At 33.1% G+C, this 19,179-nt stretch overlaps 1 pseudogene; it reads left to right on the top strand.

Annotated features, from left to right (window-relative positions):
- Window positions 1-12,186: 12,186 nt before the first annotated feature.
- Window positions 12,187-14,774, top strand: LOC107908294 (elongation factor 1-alpha-like; annotated as a pseudogene).
- Window positions 14,775-19,179: the final 4,405 nt, after the last annotated feature.

Here is a 19,179-nt window from a genome sequence, read left to right on the forward strand (position 1 = left end):
GTTAAAATATGATACAAAGGAGTTGTTGGTCTAGTGGTAAGAGGCGTGTGGAGTGTACATGGGATTTAAGGTTCGAGTGGTAGCACATCAAAAAGGGAGTATTTATTTTGCTGCCTAATTCGTGTGGGTGGTAGAGTTGGATTGAAATACTGCTAAATGGAGTTTGAACTAGTAGAGAATTGACGAGGGATATTTGGAGAGATTTGAGGAGAGAATAGTGGGATTTGGGGAGGTTGTTGTTGTGGAGATATATATATATCACATCTCATTTGTTCCTTATTCTCGATGGGAGATCGACAAGGTTTTCGTCGCTTTCTCCAACCTGCATTGCTTCATTCCTAACTGGTGGTGGTCGAGGTTGATTGGCACATTGCCTGGGAACCAAGGGTGTGATGATCATTGATTTACAGAATAAGAGTGTTTGGAACAAAGGGAATCTGTAAATCACAACAGGTGTGTAACCACCCCACTGTAACTGTAGAACGGAAAAAGCCAAAATACGACGTTGAGACCACACAAGTGTGCGATCGCTTGTGTGGAAAGCCAAACCTGCGAATCATGGGAGATAAACTGTAAAGGCCTTCATGAGCATTTTCTTGGGCTTAGACTGTAACGGGCCACGTTGAGCTGAAATGGGTCGTGTGGGCTCGTGGGCCCCCACTGATGAAATCCACGATTTGTGGCAAATACTAGACGAGGATAAGTAGATGTCATAGCCGTGGTGAAATTTAGGCTAAACGGGCCGCACAAGCGTGCGGGCCCACTTGGGCCAAGGCGACTGCGGACTTTTCGATAGGTTGATATCTGTACTGAGATCTTAAAATATGTAAAATGACCAAAATACCCCTATAGGGTAGAATGATCGAAATACCTCCATAGGGTAAAATGACCAAAATACCCCCATAGGGTAAAAGGACCAAAATACCCCCACAGGGTAAAATAACCAAAATATCCCCATAGGATAAAATAACCGAAATACCCCCTATATGGGTAAAATGAACAAAATACCCCCATAGGGTAGAATGACTGAAATACCCCATAGGATAAAATGATCAAAATACCCCCATAGGGTAGAATGACTGAAATACCCCCATAGGGTAGAATGACCAAAATACCCCTATAGGGTAAAATGACCGAAATACCCCCATAGGGTAAAATGACTGAAATACTCCTATAGGGTAGAATAACCAAAATACCCTTATAGGGTAAAATGACCGAAATACCCTTATAGGGTAAAATGACTGTTATACCCCTAGGAGATGAAATGACTGTTATGGCTTTATGTTATGTATGACTGATTTGTTCTATGATATGTATGACTATGATTGAGCATGATGTTTTGCATACACGTATGATATTATGTCACGATATATTGCATAGGGATGGGTTGTTATATTTGGAGGAAGTGTACCGTACTGATAAGATTGCACGGGTCGCCCAAGACGACTGTGGACCTACTGATGGCTATATGCCATTTATTTTATTGGCAGCTTTGCTGCAATACTGTTTAGTGCTGCAATCGATGCTAATCTTGGTGTGTCTGGCTGGGTGGGTCGATTTTATCTCCACATGGTGTGTTTGGCAAGACGGAGTGGTGTGTAGAGGCTGGATTAGGTAGGATTTCTAACTGCATATCTACACTGATTAATGATTTTGTACTGTTACTGCATTGATTAATGATTTTACATACTGTTCACTGCATGATTGATATCTGTTACTGTTATGGGCTAAGGCCCCACTGATACTATTACTGAAATTGGGCAAAGGCCCTACTGATTACTGGCATTGTGATGGGCTCAAGCCCAATCATTTACTGTTACGGGAAAGGGCTTAGGCCCACACTGAACTAGACTGTTACTGTAATGGGCTCAGACCTAAACAGTATTTATCTATTGTTTAATTAACTGTTTGCTTATTAGGGGATTACACACTGAGTTTACGTAAACTCACCCCTCTATTTAACTGTACAGGTAATCTCCAGTTGTAGGTGGGTCGGTGCTGTAAGGGACCGGAGGTGGTCACACAACTGCAGTTGTTCTACACTTTCTTTTATTTAAATTTAAAGTTTGTGTTGGGTTTTTTTTATAATAAGGCCATTTATGTTTGTTTAAATTTTTAATTGGGCTTTTGCTTACTTATTTTAAATTGGCAGTTTAGGAGAAGACGAATTTTCAAAATAATTACTATTTTCAAAGACATGAAATTTAAACATTAGAGTTTTCAAAAGCTTCCGCTATTTTAGATCAACCTATTATAACAATAGAAGATAACAAGACAAATATTTTGACTAGTTGATTTGTTAATTAACAATAAAATAGTTTATTTTAAACTTAGAAACAAATTTTCCCAACGAGTTCGATTTTCGAAAAACACTTCAATGTAACATGCCAGATTCAGCCATAACTCCTAGGCCGGGTTTGGGGTGTTACACTCACCATCGTGTGCGTGTACGTGCGCGTGCATTCATGGATGTGTATGTGCGTGTGTGGTATATATGAGTATTATATGAAACTATGATATGTGATCATGTATATAAATATGTATTTGGAACATTGGTTGCCCTATTAATTATCTCGAGAGAATCGAGTTTAATTGGCATGCCAAAATGTTAGTGCATGGGATTATACTTAAGTTTATACCAACGAAGCGCGGAGTGCATATTATACTTCGAATGTTCTGATGAGGCACTGGGCGTTAGTCATATTGATGTGATGGTTGGATAATACGTGTATATAGCTTGAGTCTGTGTCTGATTAATAGGGATATTAAACCATAAACTTTTCCTAATGACATATGGTATGTGAAGCTAATAGCAAATGATGAATTTTGTATATAAGCATCTAAGTGACAAAAGATAGCTTGTGAAAAATCATGTGAACCGATTAAAACAAGCCTCGATAGTCTATATGGATATAAACGAATTAATGGATTTGATACAGAAATGAGAAATGAAATGATTAAGTAATATGCTATGAAATATAAACGAATCTGATATGATGATAGAAAATTTAGTATGATATGTACATATGAGTTTGCCAAATGAATTATGCTATAATATGTTCATATGAGTTTCATTCTTTCAGGTAATGAAAGGTTACAGATTCTCCGAGGTTTACATGGAAAACGTTAGCGAAGAATCACATTTCATCGATGTAATCATTGATGGTGCCAATGTTGATGTTAGAGTCGATTTGTGAGGACAGAAACAAGGACAAAATGACCATTGGCATGACAACAATCATTGATCTAACTTCTTCAAACGGAGTACTAGCTCACAAGAGCAGCTCCACCAAGGTCTAGAAGCTTCACAATAGAGACGGTGATGATGTTGAAAAATGGAAAGAAAAAGGCAAAAAAAAAAACGGTGATGATGATGATGATGATGATAATGATGATGATTTTTTAAGATAGTTTTAATAATTTTAAAATCATTTACTAACATCGTATATAAGACAAAATAATGCAATGTCAGCATTTAATTACATTTGGACCACCACGTCAGAGGTTAATGTTGACCGTTAGTCAACTAATGGCCATGTCAGCATGTCTGTTAAAAATAGATCAATTTGATAAAAAAAACGTTAGGTGTTAAAGTGCTCAAAGAAAACATAAAGGGCCAAAGTGACCAAACAATCAAAATGATAGTAGAAAGAGATGAAAGGAAGAATTGTTTGTATAAAAGTGGAATAAGAGGCAGTAAGCAGTTTGAAGTGATGACCAAAAACTTTGCTCTTTTTTTTTTCTTTTCTAATATTCTTTTTTAGTTTTTTGTGCCGAATCCTTTGATCATGGGGATTAAATAGTCCCTCACGAATCCACTTGCCTAAATTTATACCTATTATCTACTAGATTACATACGTAGTTACAAAATTACAAACAATTTTTTTAATTATAAAAAAATATTTTTAAAAGGACAAACAATATTTTATTGTAACGATACATTTTTAGCTAGGGTCATAAAATGCAATTTTTGAATTTGATTTAATAAATCAAGATTTTGAATTTATGATTAAAAGGATTTATGGAGTTAATATGAAAATATATTAAATAATGGTTAGGAAATTAAATCGAAAAAGTTCACTAATTAAAGTATATGAATTAAATTGTAAAAATTCAATCGTTATTGAATTTTTAATTTAAAAAATATTGAGGATGTTAGAATTAAGTGATCCGAATCCTTATTTAAATAAAATACAGTGGTAAAATAAAATAAAAGTAAAATCCATATAGAACTACACTTCTTTTATTTTATTTTAGAATAAGGTTTTTTAAACCTTATTAGACTCTATCTATTTGATATTGATTAGAATAAGGTGTTTCAATCTTACTACACTTCTATTAGAATATGGTTTTACAAGCCTATAAATAGACATAGTCTACTCTTCTTATAATCATTTGAATTCGACATAGTAACTTTTCTTCTCCTCTGCTCGTGGTTTTTTCCCGAAAGGGTTTCAACGTAAAAGTTGTCTGTTCTTTATTTTTATTTCTCTTTTCTTTGCGATATATATTTTCATTACCGACTTTCTATTTTTTTTACAAATTGGTATCCGAGCCTCCAGGTTGTTCATCTCAATCACGATAATGGCGTCTTTGAAGTATGAAATTTCGCTGTTGGATCGCAACACCAGATTAATGTTGTGGCAGATAAAGATGCAAGCAGTTCTTACATAGATGGACTTAGAGGAAGCCCTGCTAGGGATAGATAAGATGCCTTCGACATTAATAAATGAAGAGTAGAAGCGTAAGGATCAAAAGTCGTTAACACAATTAGATTTGCATTTATCTAACGAAATTTTACAAGATGTGATAAAGGAGAAGACTGTTGTTGCATTATGGAAGAGGCTGGAACAAACATGTATGTCGAAAACTCTAACTAGCAAGCTGCATATGAAACAACATCTTTATGCTCATGGTTTAGAGGAAGATGCGTCTGTGCACGAACACTTAATAGTGTTTAAAGAAATTCTCTCAAACTTGGAGGCTATGGAGGTTCAATATGATAAGGAAGATCTAAGTTTGATTCTAATTTGTTCGTTGCCCCCGTCTTATTCAACCTTTAGAGACACGATTTTATATAGCTGCGAGTCTCTCACAGTTGATGAGGTTTATGATTCTTTGACCTCGCATGATAAGATGGAGCATCTTGTGGTTAAAACTAACTCCCAAGGAGAGGGTCTCATTGTTCGTAGGAGACAAGATTGGAATGCTGATGATGATTGTGGAAGGACATAGGAACGAAATCCTCACGGTAAATCTAAAGGTAGATCAAAGTCTTCAAACAGAGGTAAAACTTGTAACTTCTACAAGAAGAAAGGGCATATTAAATCTGAGTGCTATAAGCTACAGAATAAGATCAAAAGGGAGGTTGCGAATCTAAAGGGAAAACAACCAGAAAATTTTGGTGAAGCTAATGTTGTAGAAGACTATAGTGATGGTGAACTTCTAGTCGCTTCTGTCAACAATTCTAAAGTGAGCGAGGAGTGGATCCTTGATTCAGGTTGCACCTTCCACGTGAGTCCCAATCGGGATTACTTTACAACTTACAAAGCAGTGTCTGAAGATGTTATTTTGATGGGAAATAATGCTTCGTGTAAAATCGGAAGGTGTTGGAACAATTAAAGTTAAGATGTTTGATGGAGTTATCAGAACACTTAGTGATGTACGACATGTTCCAAAATCGAAGAGAAATTTAATTTTGTTGAGTACTCTTAATTCAAAAGGGTACAAATACACAGCTAACAGTGGGGTTTTGAAGATTTGCAAAGGTTCCCTCGTCGTGATGAAAGGGCAAAGAAATGCTGCCAAGTTATATGTTCCGTAGGTTCTATTGTTACTGATGATGCAGCTGTCGCTTCCTCTTCCTTGTCAGATGATGATATTACTAAACTTTGGCATATGTGCCTAGGGCATATGAGTGAGAATGGCATGGCAGAATTGAGCAAAAGAGGACTTTTTGATGGACAAGGAATTTGCAAACTAAAGTTCTGTGAGCACTGCATTTTTGGGAAGCAAAAGAGAGTTTGATTCACCAGAGGAATCCATAACACGAAGGGAACGCTAGAGTATATTCATTCTGATCTGTGAGGGCCATCTAGAGTGCCTTCGAGAGGTGGAGCTAATTATATGCTAACTTTTATTAATGATTTTTTCCAAAAAAGTTTGGGCGTTCTTCCTAAAGTAGAAAAGCGATGTGTTTTTCGCATTTAAGTCTTGGAAAATTATGATTGAAAAACATACGACAAAACAAATAAAATACCTCTGCACAGAAAATGGCTTAGAGTTCTGTTCTGGTGAGTTGAATAAATTATGCATGTAAAGACCTAATAGTCACGGGTGTCGAAAAATATATTTTTGAGACTCCATTTTCGTAAAACGGATTCGTAAATATTTATTAAAAATATTTACGAAGTTAATTGTGTAGTTAATTAGGTTTTGGTTAGGTGAATTTGCATGAATTAAGAGTAATTAGGTATAAGGACTAAACTGCATAAAAGATGAAAGTTGAATTATAGATTAAAGAAAAAGTAAAGGGACTAAATAATCAATTAAGCCTTATTTCAACAAGTGGATGGTAATAGTGATTACATGTGTAAAAATAATATACATATGTATATATTAATAAAATATGTATTACTTAATATTTAAGTAAATATATATAATATAATAAAGTAAATATAATAAAAGAAATAAATAAAAGAAATAAATAAAGAAAAGAAAAAGAATAGAAAGAACAAAGTAGAAAACGAAACAGGGAGAAAAGAAATGAAAGAAAGAAAGGAGAAACTAGGGTTTCAAGGCTTCAAGTTTAATTGGTAAGTCAATTTAGTCCATTTTCTTGTAATTTTTATGTTTTTAGAATCCTAGTATTAAATACTACTTAACCTATGTTGAAGTTTTAGAAAATACTAAATTTGAATAATTTAAGTATTTGAGATTAAAATGATAGAATTTTAAGTTAGGAATGAAAAAGGGATTGAATTGTAAAATTGTAAACTGAAAAATATATAGGATTTTTCCTATATAATTTATCACCTTTTTACTTAAATTCGTTGTTAAAACTAAGCAATTATTTAATAAATTAATGAAATATGTGAAAATATGAAATTAGGATATAGAAATTATTAAAATGTGATTTTATGCTTTATTATATAGTTTATATGCATAAAATGGCTTATTTTATATTTATTTGAACATATTATATTTTTAAGACATAAAATGGGCTATGCATGATTAAATTAAATAATAAAATATAAAATTATATTTAATAATTCATTTTAAAATATTTCATTAATAATTTGAGTTTTAATTAGTTATTTAAATTGGAAAATTTTTGTTCTTTGGTCCTTTAATTTATTGATTTATTTTGGACAGGTCTGATAGCTTTGTTGGATTACAAAAACTGTCCAAATTGAAGACCAAGTCAACCCAATTTCGGCTACACATGGCTGTCCACATAAACCAATTTTTGGTTTAATTACACAAGGTCCTTGCAATGTTGAAGAAATTAGAGATTTGCTCGAAGATTTACATTTGACCGAGTCTTAGTCCTGAGTTGTTATGGCATATAAATTGCTTAAAAATCAAGCAAAATTCAACTCAAAATCCACTAATCATGGCCGACCACTCATTGGAAAAGCTTGAAGAGACTAAACCTCTCTATTTTTAGCAAACTACTCTCCTCTCTTCACCTATAAATAAGACTTCATTTGATCCTCATCCAGCATCCCTCATCATTCTCTCTTTTCTCTCAATTCTCTTTACCATTTTCCATTCCCCACGCCTAGCATCATCTTTTCAAAGAGATTTTAGCAATTAATCCTCTTAAAAAAGCCCTTAGTTGGCCACCTTGGAGGGCCATCAGCAAAGGAGCAAAGTGAATGAGCGAAGGAGCCTCGTCAGTCAAAGTCTTGGGTGACAGCCACTCTGAATTGGGTTTAATCTTTCTTTTCTTTAAATTTAATTTAAAGATGTTTGCTATGTGTTCTTTGTTCTTGTTTACAACAATGTTAGCTTAATTTTATTTAAGCTAGGATGATAGCTTTTATTAAATAATATTTATTTGATTCATCTTATAATGTTTGTGCCTCAATCGATCATGTTTTCAATTAAAATCAAGTCTGTATTTCGTTCATACGTTATTGAAATGCACCTGAATTAGTTGAGCGATCCTAACCAGATGACGACTAGTGGACACATAATTGAAATGTGCATGCTCAATTTAGATCCTAACCCGATTAAATTGCAGGTTGCATAACAACTCTAACCAAGCTCTATTATCTGCATAGTTTTTGGATTTTTGTGATTAAACTGTTTCAAACCTAACACGTCCCTGTTACCTCACACGAATGCTAAGAAACCCTTAGTAAATAAGGATCAGTAAAATACGTATTTACTAAATAAAGGATTCCGAAAGGACCTAATGTGGTTTCCAAACTCATGAAAGATCAAGTTGCCATGAAATATTTTTCCGAATGTTATTAAGCATGTTGATAATAAATTGAGTTTAATTAAAGTAATTGTCCTAGTTTATTTATGTTATAATTGTTGCAAATTGTGTTTATTTTTGCTAAAATCTATTTCATTCATATAGTTTGCATACTTAGGATAATTTGCATTAGGGATAATTGCATTTAGTTTAATATATTTAATTTTAATCATCACTTCTAAACCATATTGTGTTTTTATTTACCAAAGTTGTTAGTATAATTTTACAATTAAGTGATTTAACACAAATACAATCCCTATGGCGACGATAACTCAATACATACTTATTACTGGATAACGACTGTGTACACTTGCACAAACCTGCAACTCGATCTTTCATGAATTTAATAAATCGAGATTGTGAAATTATGAATAGAAGGATTTATGGAGTTAATATGAAAATATATTAAATAATGGTTAAGAAATTAAATCGAAAGAAAATCAAGAATAAAATTTTATGAATTAAATTGTAAAAGTTCAATCGATATTGAATTTTTAATTTAAAAACTATTGAGGACTTAATTAATAATAAACCTAAAGACCTTGGAATAAATTGATCATTATTAAAATTGTGTGTGTGTCTGTGCACGAGTGCATGTGTGAGTGCAAAGCGCCTGCGTGCGTGTGCCTGCAATGAACTATAATTTATATTATTTTGTTACCAAAAAGATTATATTATTTATATCATTATCCTCTTACGAAAAGTCATAATACTTTGAATTTCATATTTGATAATAGTACCTAAAGAATCATATAATCATTCTTTGAATTTGTTTTTGTAGCTCATGAACTATTTACAGTTTTTTATTCCATTTTTTTCTAATTCATTCATAGAAAGACCAATAGGATTGCATATAGACTAGCTTGATAGCTCATTAATGAGAACATGGATTTATATATCGAAATGTCATGCACTAACTTATATCGGGTAACACTTTAGTTGCTTAATGATATTTTACCATTTTCTTTTTTAGAAAACTGTTAAGGTGCAATTCCTAAAGCATTTACTAAAACCTACATCAACAGCCATAGTTGGATCAGTGCAGTTGTAGCAACACCCGAATGTCGACACCAACATTTCAATCAAATGCAGCATCAAAGTTTACTTTTCAATACGTGCTGCGATGGTGCTCTCAAAATAATCATTGGTATAGTACCAAACCACCTTTTCTTCAATAGGATAATCATGCACCAGTAAGTCACACGCAACTTCCATGAACTCTTCTCGAATATGTACTAATTTTTAGATATGGTAGGAAAATATAAAATAAGCCCAAGATAACATGTGTATACACACGATTGAGGCATACATGGGTTATATTCACCATAGAGCTCTCAAACAAATATTAAAAGAGATACTTTGATTTATTAGTGGATGAAAATACCAAAAAAATTTATTAGCAATCCAATTTAAAAGGAAAAAATATGAGCTGAAGACACCGAACAAGATCATAAAAAGAAAGCAAAAAAAGTAAACTCTTCTGTCAGTTGCATAATGAAGAAATAGTATTAAGAAATCGTTCCTGAGGTTTGCACAAAGCAAATACTCTTTATTTCTAAATTAAAGGCTAAGACTGCTTTCCAAAGGGTCTAGGCAGTTCATTATAATAGTTAAAAACCTCCAAATAAACTCAGATAAAGCATCCATGATCAATCACACTTCAACTCCTCTCATTTTACCTTTGAATATCACACTTCAACTCCTATCATGTTGGTTGAAAGTTCATTTTGTATAAGGCCATTTGAAATTGGCTAATATTGGTATAAGTATATTCATATGATGATGCCTTTCATGAATGTGGAAACCTGCATGATTTGAGTTGATAAGTATGTGATGTTTATGTATGATAGATGTAGCATGTGAATGATGTGTTGATGTTTTGGTTGTATGTATATGCTTGGATTGGTGCTATGTTATGTTGTGTAAGAGTGTGCTTTAAAGGGTGACAAAATGGCTTGGTAAATAGCATTATTTTTGTCCACACGGGTAGACACACGGGTGTGTGTCTAGGCCGTGTGTGACACACGGCTTGCCCCACGGGCATGTGCTCTGGCCTTGTGTGCCCTGCATCCTAATTTTGAGAAACAGAATGCTCAGAATTGAGCACACGGGCAGAGACACGAGCGTATGTCTCAGCTGTGTGGATGGCACGGCCTCGAACACGGGCATGTGCCCTGGCTATGTGAAGTTTGCACCCAATTTATAAAAATTAAATTTCCACACGGCCTAGCACATCGGCATGTGACTTGGCCTTGTGATCTCAATTTAGTCATGAGTTACAAGTCAGAGAATTACACGAGGTCAGGACATGGGCGTGTGTGACCACACGGGCGTGTCCCAAGCCACACAGCCATGTCCCAAGCCACACGGGCATGCGACCCCTACACATGACAAAAAATTTGTAAGTGTTGTAAAAATTTCTAAAGTTCTCGGTTTAGTCCCGAACCACTTCCAAAGCATGTTTTGGGCATTGTAGGCTCGTATTAGGGACTTTATGATTAAATGCAAAAAGTTTTAATTTGGACAAAAATTTATGACTCGAAAATGTATGTTTGCTTGTGTTTAAGTCCGATAATGTTTCGTACTCTGTTCCAGCGTCGAATACAGATAAGGAGTATTACAACCGCGTAAAGAGAGGAAAGGAAGAACAGTTTGTATAAAACTAAAAAGTATCTGACTAATCCACTTTTCCAAGTTTCTATTTATTATTATTGCGGAATCAGTTATAAAGTTACAAATAATTTTTTAATTATATTTAATATTATTTTTTTAAAATAAATAATAATATTATTGTAACTATTCAATTTTAACTAAAGTTAAAAAATAAAATTTTGAAATTCGATTTCATAAATCGAGATTTTTATATTAAATAATGATTAAGAAATTAAACCGATAAAAAATTACTAATTAAAATTTATGAATTAAATTATAAAAATTTAACTGTTGAGAACTTAATTAATAATAAACTTAAAAGATCTTGGAATAAATTTGTCATTATTAAAAATATTAAAATATGAAAATATATTACAAATTTTAACCTTCCATCAATTTCTTCATTTAACGAAAAATCAAAATTGAAGTCAAAAGGAACATCATTCGTTTCCGTTTCAATAGTTTTGATTCCACTAATTGATTATTAAACATATATTATATTATATTATATTATATTATATTATATTATTCAATATAATTATATTAATATTAATTGTAAAAAATAAATCTTTGTAAAACTAAGTTTAAAATTTTTTAAGTGGAAAAAATATAATATTTGAATTTATAGTTTTATTTGATTTAAGATATTCAATTAATATGATAAAATTTTCAATTAGACTAATTAAGGATTTTTATATCAAATTTGTTCACTTACTTTTATCTATTATTCTTAATTCCTTAAGTCAAAAGAAAAGCACATTTTAGCGCACAAAAACATTGCCTCAGCTTATTCAATTACATATTATTTAATCTATTTTTATTTATATATATAAAAGATGTTATAACGTAGATATATCAAATTTGTTATAAATTTAACCTTACTAAAATTGTTTATTTATTTTTAAGTAATTGTATTTAACACATATAGAAATAAAATTATAAAGATATAATTTTTTAAATACATTTATAATAGAGACGAATTCAGGGGCATATACAAGGTGAGAGTTAGAGACTACCAAACACTACTGCATTGTTCTAATTATCAACTCGACCACTGGTGGTTTCGAAGCTGGTATCTCAAAGGATGGTCAGACACGTGAGCATGCTTTGCTTGCGTTTACCCTTGGTGTCAAGCAGATGATTTGCTGCTGCAACAAGGTAAGGTTTAGAACATGTTGGAGTTTGTTGTTAGATTGTATTGATGTTCTTTTTATCAATAATTTTGGTGATCTAAAATTGATTTTCCGACTAACTGATTTCAATTATCATCTTGTACAGATGGATGCAACAACTCCAAAGTACTCCAAGGTGAAAGAACTATGAAAATAGAAAATAGAAATATCTAATGAAACAGAGAATGAGAGAATAAACTTCTTTCTTTTATTCCAAAATTCTTTATCACTGAATACACAAGGTACAATATTTATAGAGACTTGAGTAACTGCTCTAAACTGAGCAACAACATTTTACCAGATTCACAACTAACTAACAACTTTCTACACTACTAATATTCATCCATCTTCTCTACAGGCAAGACTCGTAGGAAACTCTGAAAACGAGCAAAATTCGATAGCGAAAGTGGCTTAGTGAGAACATCAGCGACTTGATCACACGCGGGAACCTCGCCAACTGCGACGGAACCATCATCAACCTTTTCACGAACGAAAAATAAATCTAATTCAACGTGCTTAAACTTCGAATGTAGAACAGGATTAGCAGTAACCGCAACTGCACCAGAATTGTCACACCAAATATTGGGAATACTAGTAGATTGAACATGTAATTTTTGAAGTAACGACAAAAGCCACGTAACCTCACTAGTGACTGCTGCAAGAGTCCGGTATTCTGCCTCAGCAGTAGACCAAGCAACAACCTGGCGTTTCTTCGTACACTATGACACGAGAGTATGTCCGAAATAAACACAGTACTCAGTAGTAGATCTCCGGTCATCAAAATCTAATCCCCAGTTTGCATCAGCATACCCAACTAAGGACAAACTAGTGGACAGACGAAACACAACCCCAAGTTCAAGTGTTCCACCTAGATATCGCAAAATGCGCTTCAGAGCAGTCATATGAACAGAAGTGGGACAATGCAGAAACTGACATATCCGATTTACAGCATATGCAACATCAGGCCTCGTAAGAGTAACATACTGCAATACTTTGGCAAGGCTCCTATATTCAGTTGGCTCCTCTAAACGCTCACCATCATCTCTAGCCATAACAGAAGAACTAATCATCGGTGTATGAACACTCTTCGCATTTTCCATCGAACACCAAAAAGAATATCACGTATATACTTATTCTGACAGAGATGAAGACATCTTGATGAAGAACGAGTAACTTCTATCCCAAGAAAGTAATGAAGATCGCCCATGTCCTTAAGCGAGAACTCACTATTCAACAACTGAACAAACCACTCTATAACAGTAGGCACATCACCAGTAACAATAATATCATCAACGTACACAAGAACACACAACATTGAATTTGGTTCGACCCTAACAAATAAGGAATCATCAGACTTCGATACCACAAACCCCACAGATACTAGAAATCCTTTCAACTTTGATACCATGAAAGAACTATGAAAACAGAAAATAGAAATATCTAATGAAACAGAGAATGAGAGAATAAACTTCTTTCTTTTATTCCAAAATTCTTAATCTCTAAATACACAAGGTACAATATTTATAGAGACTTGAGTAACTGCTCTAAACTGAGCAACAACATTTTACCAGATTCACAACTAACTAACAACTTTCTACACTATTAATACAAGGCAAGGTATGATGAAATTGTGAATAAAGTCTCCTCATATCTTAGAAAGTTGGTTACAACCCTGACAATATCCCATTTGTCCCAATCTCTAGATTTGAGGGAGATAACATGATTGAGAGGTCTACCAACCTTGACTGGTACAAAGGTCCCACTCTCCTTGAGGCTCTTGACCAGATCAATGAGCCCAAGAGGCCTTTAGACAAGCCACTCTGGCTCCCACTTCAGAATTTCTACAAGATTGGTGGCATTGGAACTGTCCCTATTGGTCATGTTGAGACTGGTGTCCTTAAGCCTGGTATGGTAGTGACCTTTGGCTCCTCTGGTTTGACCACTGAAGTGAAGTTTGTAGAGATGCACCATGAAGCCCTCTCTGAGGCTTTCCCTGGTGACAATGTTGGATTCGACGTCAAGAATGTTGCTGTTAAGGATCTCAAGCATGGTTTCGTTGCTTCAAACTCTAAGGATGATCCTGCAAAGGAGGCTGCCAGCTTCACCTCTCAAGTCATCATCATGAACCACCTTGGGCAGATTGGAAACGGATATGCCCCAGTCCTTGATTTCCATAACTCCCACATTGCTGTGAAATTTTCCGAATTGCTGACCAAGACCGACAGGTGATCTAGAAAGGAGCTCGAGAAGGAGCCCAAGTTCTTGAAGAATGGTGATGCAGGGATGATAAATATGGTTCCCACCAAGCCTATGGTTGTGGAGACTTTCTTTGAGTACCCACCCCTTAGACGACTTGCTGTCAAGGACATGCGTCAGACTGTGGTTGTTGGTGTCATCAAGAGCGTAGAGAAAATGATCCAAATGGTGCTAAGGTCACCAAATCTGCTGCCAAGAAGAAATGAGATTGCATTTGATAGTCACAGCCTTTTGATTTTGGTTTTTTATGTACGACTTGTTCTGCAATAAGCACTTCTAGCTCCAAAAGCACTTTTGGAAGAAAAGTTATTCTAAACAATTTGTTTTTGGCTAAAATTTTTAGCATTTTCTTTTGAAAGCACTTTTAGTGCTTAATTACATTTTCAACCCTCTAATAACATAGTATTTTCCCTTTTTTTTCTTAGTGCTTAATTAAAAATGTGTTAAAATCATTAATTAAAAATAAAAAATATTTTTTAAAATACTAATTACAAATATTTAATGTTTATATTTAAATATTTAAAATATAGTTTATATATTCTAATTAAATTTTATATATAATTAATATTTATTGCTTAAAAATATTTAAAATTTATATTTCATATATTAAAATATTAACAAGTTATAATAAGTTTTTTATATTTTTACTAAAATATAATAACATTAACTAATTTAAATATTATTTAAATGCATATTTGTTACTTGATAATAACATGTCTAATATGGACATTTTATTTCTCAAAAGCAGTTTTTGACCGCAATGCTAAACACTCAAATTTTAAACCAAACTTTTCAAAAGCACTTTTTCACAGCACTTTTTCACAGCATTTTTCAAAAGCGCTTTTTAAAAACATTGCCAACCTAGTTCGTAGTTTGGTACTTACAGTTTTTTATATCAATTTTGATATTTCTTCATTTGGTTGAGACTTTGTCATCTGCCTATGGATTGTGTTTTTGCTTTTTCCTTGTCAATTGTAGTTGAATTCCTTGGAAAAATTCTAGTTTGATATTTCATTGTTTTCTTAATGTTACGATGGTCCTAAGCCTTCGAATTTTAGCTATTTTCCTGGTCGAATCAAGTTTTCGCCTAATTGTGTTGTTATTGTTCTAAATTTCCATCTTTAAATGATAAATTAGTGAAATACTATTTTGATAATTATAAATTCATCTTTCAATTAACATAAAGAAATTTCCATTGCTTATATAACAGTGAAGATTTTTAATGATGTGTGATTTGTATCAAGAAAGATATTGACGAATATCATATTAAAGTTCATAAATTAGAATATCTAAATTCGTATAATACATGGACAAAAATATTAAAATATCTAAATTTGAATAATACATGGACAAAAATTATAATTTAACTAGAAGCTAAAAATGACCTTAATTTCTCTATTAGATCATCGTTGGTTTGAATATTTTAAGGTTTGCCATATTTGTTTTTCAATATCATGGTTTCATTAAATAAAGAGAAAGGTTCATAGAAGGTCCACCAATCCAAAAGCCTAAAAATTTACAAAAGTCCAAAGCTCAACCACCAGTCAAAGAAATCTAGGAACAAACATCAAATTCATCGTTGCTGGAGAAAAATGCTTGGGAAGGTCGAAAATCACTAGCAAAGGTGGATGCACCTTTCAACGCCCTGTGACACCTTTAGACAAAGGCCATCAAGGACTTGCATCAACGAAACTTTTCATACCTCTATTAGTATATTATATAATAGGGTATTCTAGGGGACTTGCGTCAAGGACTTCCTCCTTTTAAAGCTTTCTTTATATTGAAGAGAAGTTTCCAATATATATATATGTGTGTGGGGAGGGGTCCATTTATACTAGTGTAAAACTTAGGTGGTTTAACTTTTCTTGTAACATCCCGTCCGACGAAGATCTAGTGTTCAAGTGTGGTTTATAGAAGTAAGGCATATAGAGCAAGTTCTGAGTGGGTAAGGTATTAATATTGTCTAAGTATATAAGTTTATGGTTTCATCTTCGGGCGAAGTTTATTCTAGGCAAAGCTTGGTGGTTGGGCGGACTCTTCTGAAGAGTATACACCATTCCAGCTGTTAGACAAAATTTTGCTAAGTCCTCAGTTTGTATGAACCATTTACTTTATTATTATTTTATTATCCTGGTTGAACAATCTAGTTAAACGAACGAAAAGTTGGTTAGTATAGGACTATGTTTTTGTAACCGATCAAACCTACATATATGAAGAGAGATAAAATGCTTAGTCACAAGGAACGAAGGGTTTGGAGGGAAATTAGACTTACCCACTAAGTTTTCCTTCTGTGTTTTTTTTATATAAAGCAAGCTTTGGCTTTCTGAACAAATTTTATGCTTTCTTTGGCAACCATATTTCCCAAACTTTCTCTGTATTTTCTCTCAAAAAACCCTAAACTTAAGACTTGGTTGAAGATTTTGGTTTCGTTTTACTCAACCATCTCCATAGTCATTTAGCACCTAGTAAATATCAATGAAACTCAGGTTATTTTTATGGTTATTTACGGGCCTTAGGGTTTCATGCTTTAGGGCCAGTTTAAAATGTAAGGAATGAAACTTCCAGATTTTGGGTTTTTTGTTAATGTTCTTGTAAACTTGTTTAGTTTTTTGGCATAATGAACTTATAAATTTATATAACACCCTACACTGGAATCGATCGCCCGTTCCATAGCATAGAGTGAACAACTATTAAACACAAATACATTTAAATAACATTTTCAATAAAATAACAATTATAAATCTATAATATCAAATACATTCAAATTCATTTTATTTTAGCTTAACTTGACCTAAATCGGGTTTCAGAAAAACAAACAGGGAGTGAAACTGGGTTAAAATGAATCAATTACAAAATTTTGAGTAAAAATTACAAAACAGGGGTCATACGGTCGTGTGGCCAGACCGTCTAGCATACTGACTTGGAAGACATGGCCTTGTGGGGAGACCATGTGCAGCACACAACCGTATGACAACTCGTGTCCTAGGCCGTGTGCCCTTAAATGAACATTCAATTTCAAGTTTACCAAAACTAACTTACTTAGACTACAAGTAACTCATTTACCAATCATTAAACCTACTTAAAACACACCTAAATGAGCCTAAAACATGTTAAAAACATCCAACCTAAGTGCCCAACCAATGTGCCTTCATTGACACCACAAATAAAATCATTCAACCAAGTAACACAACTAAGAAAGAAGCTTCATCAATTGGCATGCATTCATGCCTAAACCATCAATCTAAATGGCCAAAATATGAACATACTCTACAAGTTACCATTTCAAAGCACCATCGCCAAATAAATGACATCAAGGATCAACTTAACCACAACCAACACAAGTACAAATCCAAAACCAATCACATTAACTAAATATACCAAAACAGCTTAACATTTTACATATCAACAACATAACGCCTATATACGCGCCACATTCCAAAATGACAAACAAAAGCTACCGAGAAGGCTAGATAGTGTGAGCTCCAAATCTACCTGTCCAATCAGTTCGCAAAATTGTAACTACAAAAGAAACACAAACGAACAAGTAAGCTTAAAAAGCTTATTAAGTTCATAGTTTAAACATCATTTAACTTACCTTAACCAAGATAAATAAACAAGAAGATAATTTCTAATTCCTGATAACCAATACAAGTTCACACCACATTAGAATTTATTCATGTATAACATAATAACACATTCTTAAAAGAATTAACCAATTTCATCAACCAAAGCACCTAAATGTAACCATCTACATATATAAACAAGAATTTTATTGTAATATTTATCAGTTAATAACATCATTAATATATAATAGAATTAAGTAAGTAATTAAGCTATAGATCAATTAACACTTAGCCCAATGAACTATAGTAACTTGACTCGAATTCTCGGGTAAGTACACCACACCAATGGCATCATAAATGTGTAACAGAGGCACCGAAGTGCAAATAGAGGCACCGAAGTGCAATCCCGTACAAGCGCGCATACTAACCCTATTGGCATGTCAATTGTTACATTCAAAAAGGCATTTAACCGAAATCCTCACAATAACACATCAAAGGAACTTCCACATTATTCATACCTATTCTACAAATCCAGTATATTCATTCTAAGATTTCATAATTCATAATTACAGTCATTTCTCAATTTGTGCATACTCAACTTATACTTATTAGTAATCAGTACATAAATAACATTTCAGTATAAAATGTTCAACAACTATTTAATTTAAATAATTCAAAACAACCTCAAATGAGATATAAATACAAATTCATTCATTTATATCATGAACTTACCTACTATCTGCTATCGGTTTCTTCACAGGGACTACTCCGAAATTTTTTGTTTTCCTCGATTATTGTCTTTTTGACTCAGTTCTTAATATATATAGTAATTAAGTTCAATTTATTGAATTCACATACATCATCAATCTTTTTTATGCATGTAATCCTTAAGTTTTCATTATTTACAAAATTTCCCTAAACTTTTACATTTATTCAATTTAGTCCTTTAAACTAAATTTATTCAAAATTTCATAATTAACCCTTACAACCTTATACCCAATTTACTAGCACTTCAAAACAGTCCTTAGATACTTAATTAATTACAAGA

This window comes from Gossypium hirsutum, chromosome D02 (genome assembly GCF_007990345.1).
Source record: "Gossypium hirsutum isolate 1008001.06 chromosome D02, Gossypium_hirsutum_v2.1, whole genome shotgun sequence".
Classification (NCBI taxonomy): Eukaryota; Viridiplantae; Streptophyta; class Magnoliopsida; order Malvales; family Malvaceae; genus Gossypium; species Gossypium hirsutum.